This window comes from Humulus lupulus, chromosome 8 (assembly GCF_963169125.1).
Source record: "Humulus lupulus chromosome 8, drHumLupu1.1, whole genome shotgun sequence".
NCBI classification, from domain to species: domain Eukaryota; kingdom Viridiplantae; phylum Streptophyta; class Magnoliopsida; order Rosales; family Cannabaceae; genus Humulus; species Humulus lupulus.
In genome coordinates, this window is record NC_084800.1 from 98623192 (window position 1) to 98630469 (window position 7278).

The 7278-nt window shown below is 30.3% G+C and overlaps 1 long non-coding RNA gene across 1 annotated transcript; it reads right to left on the reverse strand.

The window, feature by feature from the left end:
* Window positions 1–4539: 4539 nt before the first annotated feature.
* Window positions 4540–6629, reverse strand: LOC133793980 (uncharacterized). The gene is made up of 4 exons (XR_009875057.1): window positions 6372–6629; window positions 5370–5465; window positions 4980–5063; window positions 4540–4805 (listed from the first exon to the last, which is right to left on the reverse strand). It is a non-coding gene; the product is annotated as an uncharacterized LOC133793980 (long non-coding RNA).
* Between the last annotated feature and the right edge of the window lie 649 nt (window positions 6630–7278).

The following is a 7278-nucleotide window of genomic DNA, read 5'->3' on the forward strand; positions in this document are numbered from 1 at the left end:
GCATACCTTATTGAAGTTAGTGAAGTCCACACAAGTCCTCCATTTTCCATTTGGCTTTGAGACTAGCACAGGGTTCATACCCATACTGGGTAGAGCACCTCGCTGATGAATCCATTTGTCTTCAATTTTTCAACTTCCTCCTTCAAGGCGACATATCTCTTGGGGTCGAGTGCTAGTCTCTTCTACCTCATAGGTCTTGGAAAGCGTTGAAGTTTGAATATTCATTTGCATGTCTAAAGAAAAATACAGAATAATCAAATTATAAATAAAATATTCTAAACTCGATACATGCAATAAAATTCAAAATACTAAAAGAAATAAACTAAAACATTTTTCAAACAACAATAAAGTTTTCTTATAATGAAAACTAATTTTTTTTAAAATAAAAGGACTTTCTTCAACACTTTCTTGAACTAGATGTTTCTCTCTCTTCTTTCTAGTCTTTTTGTCTCAACCTACAAGTTCCTCTTGATTGCTCAAGTGTCTGTAAAGAAAAACAAAAATATGATTAGTGGTTTCTTAATCGAAGATTCAAAATGATACATTATAATCCACTATTAAGCTTAAGGTAAAGGCAAATCATATTTACCTTTTTGCGAATGTGGTCTTGTATGTATATCCTCATAGACAAGATCCCACATATCATGAGCATATTCAATATCCTCAAACTTTTTCCTAAGATTTTCTTCCATGGTGCTAAGAATATAAAATCTTGCCATGTGATTTGATCTCATCCAATCAGCATATTTTTCACGCTCCTCTTTCCTTGCATCCCATGAAGGCATAAGAGGAGGTCGTCTTTCATTAAAAACACGTTTTTAGCTTTTTGGCCAGAAAAATTAATAAAGTTTAATTTATTTGTCCTCCTTCATTCTCTTTAATAAGTTTAACTTTGCTTATATGTTCATCAATCATTTGATGCATGGCCGGGCACATAATGAGAAATTAATTGGGTGACAACATTTTATGACTGAAAACAAAAAAATAGAATAATATTACTATTTGAAAAGTATCAATAATTCGGAAAGTAAATATGATGCAGGAATGCAACAATTAAAACACATAAACTAACATTTACTTTTCAACGATAAAACTACCCAACAAATATAGTGTCGCCTTATGGTCGGTCAAGTCACTACAAGAAAAAACAGTATTCATAACACTTAAAAACTGCTAACCGGGAGTATTGAAAACACTTCTGAAAATGCTAACATAGCCCCTGTTATTAAAAGTCCTGTCTTTTCTATAATAGTATTTGAATGTTATGTTCGATGTTATCTTAAACTATTCAATAACACATTTTTAGTTGATATAATATTCAAATAATAACATTTAGTTAGAGTATTTGGTTATAAATTTGACATATAATCTTATACTTTTTGCATAACACTTTTCAACTGTTACATTTGATTATTTTGATAGCGTTTTTCGTTTGTTATATTATATAAATCATAACGATTTGTTATGCTTATAATATGTTTCTAAATCATAACATATTAAAAGTCTAGTAATAAAATTTTGTTACTTTAGTGTGGATAATATATTTTAAATTTTATTTTGATAAGTATACTTGTAAGGTTTTTTTTTAATTAAAAGATTTTCATTATTGTATTTTGATAAAAAAAAATCAAAATTAATCATATAATGTAATTCTCAATAGATTGATAAACGATAAGTATTACATTAAACAATAACTAATTCAAACCATGAATGTGTCTACTTCATGAGATATTAGTTCTAACTTAAGTTTGAAAGCATAACATAATAAAGTTTTATAATCTTGAACATTTTTTATTTCAAAAATGAAAAACATAAACATTACAAGATACACAAAAGTAAACCATGCATGAAACTTGCTCCATTCTTCAATTCATCATCCTTTGTGCACTTGTCTTTGTTGTGAGTCTATTTTCTTAACTACAACAAAATTTAAATGATTAATGCTTCAACTTAAAGTTAATAGTAAACTAAAAGAGTACATACAAAAAGTTGATCAAATTGCTCTTGTTTCCATTGTGACATCGACTTGCTCAACTACATAAGAAATTAAATGATTAATACCCAAACTCATACCTGATAGTGAACTGTAAAATAGAACAAATAGAACTACCAAAAAAAAAAAAAGAATCAACAATTGTTATGGATGGTTTCCCTTGATTGTATGATAATTATCGTAAGTGCCTAATTTCATAGAGATTATGAAAAGATTCCAAGACTTAAAGTTGCCAATATGCAGTGATTTGGCAATCAATGGCATTTCAATAGAGATGTCTACTTGATAAAAATGATAGAATGATTACAAATTATGCACTTAGATACCAAAGTAGAAATATTTATTTCCAATAAGATACTAGTGATGAAAACCTATATTTCTCGATAGTAGTGCTTTGGCAAATTATCATAAGATAAATTTGATCAAAAAAATTGAATCTTATATTTTTAATATTTATATACTAACTGATCAACCTGCAAAACATTTACACTTAAACTTATCACAAGAAAATTTAAAAATATATACGTATTTAAGGCAAGGAATACACAATTCATTTGAGGAAATGATAACACAATATGATGTCTCTAAGTATTAGATAGTAATGGGTTGGTCACAAAATTACCGTCATCACGCTAGGGGGATTTAGGGAAAGAAGAAGAAATAAAATAACTATTGTATTTATCTTTAATGACTAGACAAACAAAGAAATTATGTATATTCTACCCAATGTGAAACTCTTAAAATGAAATGGTATCATGATAAAACACAAACCAAATGATAATAAAACTGAATAAGATATCCTTTTGGAGCCCAAAAGTACAAACTGTCACACAATAACTCACAAAAACAGAGAGAGAAAGAAAGCAAGAGGTTATTACACAAATATCAAACAGATTCACAGATGCAACTAGATTTTTAAATATATATATATATAAATAGAGAAAAAGACCTCTAGTTTTGTGTAAACTTTTGGTAATAATCTACAGAAAATGAACAAAAAGACAGCAGGAAGTAATTGAGCCTAATAATCTTGCAGTAAGACCAATTTAGGAAGAAAATCATTCCAACACTCTAATCTGGTGAAAAAATCATAGCATTTCAATTCCTATAATGATTCGATTTTGAGGCCATTCTCATGTACAAATGTGTCTTAAGTTTGAACACAGTTATCATTAAACAAATAAATAGAGAAAGCTTCTCTAGCTAGTAGCTACTAATCAACAATATCCAGATCACAGAATATTATATTTACCATGACTTTTATTTACTTAATTCAATTAAACTCATAAACATTTGAAATCTGAATGTCTAAGAAAATAAGGGCATCAACCCAGTGGAAGAAAGAAAGCTTACTTCTGACATGCTCTACCAGGGCAGCTTGGTTCATGTTTTATGTGTTTCCCGGCTATGTCACTCCTATTCAATGCGAGAGCCGCATCAACTGCTCGAACATTAGAATCTATACTATAGTACTCCAGAAGGCTTCTATTAAGATTATAAATATAGATTATGCACAAGTATACATCATATAGATTATGCATTTTTAATACTAAGGAATTACGTTAATGACTTGAGATATAGATTAAAATGCATTTCTTTAAGCATGACTACAACGAAAACCCAATATGAACTGGGCAATTCATACACTGCATTAAGAAAAAAAATACACATTGGTTAATGATATCTATCATAGTTTACAAACCAAAAATCTCACAAAACAGTCATATATTATATATATAACCAACAATTGAATTGAAAAGGGGACAAATGGGAATAATTTTTTGGAGGGTTAGTTTTACTCTAATGAATTGAGAAAATAGAGAGAGCCTGGACACAAAAAAAAGTTGAGAAATCCCTTTACTGAAAACTACATAGAGAGGGAGAAGGATGGGGAACTTGCTTCACAGAGATATGAAAATTTCACGAAAATGCAAAACTAAAGACACTTGAAAACAGAAAAGGAAATTAAGTTTTTCTTATTTTACAGTACCAAAAAGACTAATCTAAACAAGATAATCAAGGCACTAATTCCGCCATAGGAAGTTAATAAAAATACCAATGTTCAATCCAGTATCAAGTCAAAATACTAATTCAACCCGTGTCATATTTTTTCATTAATCCAATGACAATACTTTCAGCCACTATGACACCAAAATATACCAGTAAAAAGAAATCTCATTTTTTTAAACACTTTTATACAAAATAAATCTCATTTTTTATTAGTATTAATTTTATAACATTTACATTATATATAGTAATGTTTATTTATTTAGATTCAAAAGGGTTTCATTTACATGTGCCAACTCAATTAAGTTTAAGTATACCATTAAACATGGTGCAACATGACTGCAATCAATGCACGGAATCAATAGGTATTAACAATTGAGTTAGTGATATATAGTAAGAAGAGACAAAGATACAGTCTATATGTACATATATAATCAATTATATAAACTAAATAAATAAATAAGTAAAGCTAAAGTGCTCGAGTTATCACTCTAAATCATTTTGAAGCTAACAAAAGACAGAGTCTACTAATACTCACAACCTCCTTATAAGGAGCTTAAGTCGCAACCTTCTTATCATTATCAAATTTTGTTTTTAAAATTACTTTACAGAAAAAGTAAAATATAATGAAACTCTCACAAAAATACCTTCTTCTACTTCTAGACTTGCCAGGTGACGGGGAGCATGCCAAGTTGCGTCTTGTGTGCACCTTTCTGCAACAAGGGCTACCAAACTGCCATTTGCACCAACATCATGCTTGTCTTCTGAAGATTTTTCAAAATTTGAACGCTGAAGCTTTTTATTCCTGGAATTTGGCAAGCTAGAGATATGAATTTCATCATCATCATCATCATCATTAGTGGCATAATTTCCAAGACCCAGTACATTTGTTACTTATAAATAAAAGTACAAATTCAAACTGTAATAGAGTGAGGTTGGTTAACAAATCATAGCTTGGTCAGAGTTGCAAGATTCTTACTCTGTCAAAATTGCTCACTCATAGAGAATTGTTGGGATTAGGCCATGATTTGAAGTAGAATCAGTTATGGGAGCAAAAACAATCCTACAACAGAAATGAAAAAGCAAAACAAATGAGTGCATTATAAATGGAAGAAAAAACTCTGAGCATTAAATATAAAACAATAAAATGAGCATCTGTAATACTAAAATGTCTGGTTGAAGTTGTAACAAATGTTAAATTAGATAAGAATTGACAGCTTAACATTTGAGAGCACCATGATCCAACCAATAAGCACTCACATGGAGCTCTCCATTCAACCATTAATTTATTTTTACAAGTAATAGAAGCATTTTCAATACAACTCTGAGTCGTTTTAGCTTTCTTACCTCCAACATTCAAATTTTTTACCTGGCCAGAAGGCATTGAGGATTTCTTGGACTTTCCATTGGATGGCACATTTTGTCCACTACTACAGCTGAGAATGCAACCCATCACTAGCCAGTCCTTTTGCCATCAATATACAATCAAAATTATACACAACTTAGAATATACACCAAGTAAAAACAGAATTTGAATTAGGAAAAAAAAATCATAAACCCAATTATAACCCAAGTATTATTATATATATATAATGTATACACTAGAAAAATAGGAAGCTAGCTAATCTCTCATATAACAAAAAGGTTAATGGGTTACTGTGGCAAGCTTAATACATGCTTCAGAATCTAGCAACATATCCGTCAAATAACAATGACAAAATCTAATTTTCTCATCAAACAAACACTTATTTCGAATGAAGTTTACTAGAGCATACCAAAGCTAAAATAATATTGATCAAAAGGACCACTTGTTTCAGTTTAAGATGTGAAAAGTCAACCCATATTATTATTCCATTGTTAAGCTTTTTTGGCTATGAAAAATTATAATCATATAGAACCTTCTGGTGTGATTAATGGCACTGAAATATTCAACATCTGCCAAGTGGGAATAACTTGAGTTATGTATTGTCAACTAGGCTGTTATGCATGGTGGAAATGCCTGAAACTATATAACTTAAGAGGCTAAGCTATATATTAATATTTGGTTTGAAATTTTTTCAAAAGAACGTCAATTTCTGTTTTTGAAGAGAAAAAATATGACTGTAATATAAACAGGTAATATACTGTTGTTGATTCTAATTTTCTCTCTAAGAAACTATTGATATAACTTCCTTGAGCAATGATTGTATTACATGAGAAAAAGACCAAAGCCAATTTTTGGAATTCTAAACAAAAAAACTTAATATTAAATGATGGGTAACTATCCAAACTCATACTTGAAGAATCTCATTTGACATATATACACAACACCCAAAACCTCCAAATCTGGCGTGAGATATGAACATATATGAGAAAGGGATGAGCTCCATACCTGGGGAATATGTAGTGCACTGGAGGTGTTGTTTTCGAGGTTTTTTTGTGCCTAGTAATAAGAAAGAAACTAGTCACCGAAGAAGAGAGGAAGATTCCTGTTGCACGAGTTGTTGTGGTCGAACGATGGCCTCTCTTGATTGCATTCCATTATCCCTAACCAAACGGAGCCTAAGTTATCAGCTAACTTCCGTTACCACTCTGAGAGTGCTTGCTTCTGTTTTTCTAGCAAGAACGAGTATCTTATTTCTCTTTAAGAAGTTCCTCAGCAGCACTCTTAACAGACAAGACATAAATTCACTTTCACAAGTTAAAATTATTTTTGTCGTATTACTTTATTTAAATAGGGAAAATAAAGAAAGGGTAAAATTTTCAGGTGTAATAACCTCATCACTGTCTGATTACAAAGGAAGCGAGAGAATATAAAATATAAATGAAAATGAAAAAAGCTCCTAGTTTGTCATTGTCATTTCAAAATGTAAATCAGAATCTCCAACATGGAGAAATAATGTCATCAAACTATAGAAAAGCTACCTGAATCTCTACAAGAAAACTTCGAGATCCATCCATAGTAATAGCAACATCCAAACCTGCTAAAACATCTGAGGTTGAATACTCCTCACTTAAAAACATCTCACTGGGATTTAAAACTGCTTGCAATCCTAATTGTGACATTTCAAATACTCCAAGTTGGCAGCACAAAAACAAAATTAATGTAAGTTGTCCAAACAATAATTTTCTACCTTTACAAAAATGGAAAAGAATATGTAATTTTTAAAGAGTGCAGGTCTTGAAAGTTGAAACTGACAAATAACTTCTAAGTCCAACAAGCAGCAATACAGAACAGTTTCTATTATTTAAAATCTAAATGAGAAAGACAAAAAGTTGTTTAAAGGAAGGGTACTGCA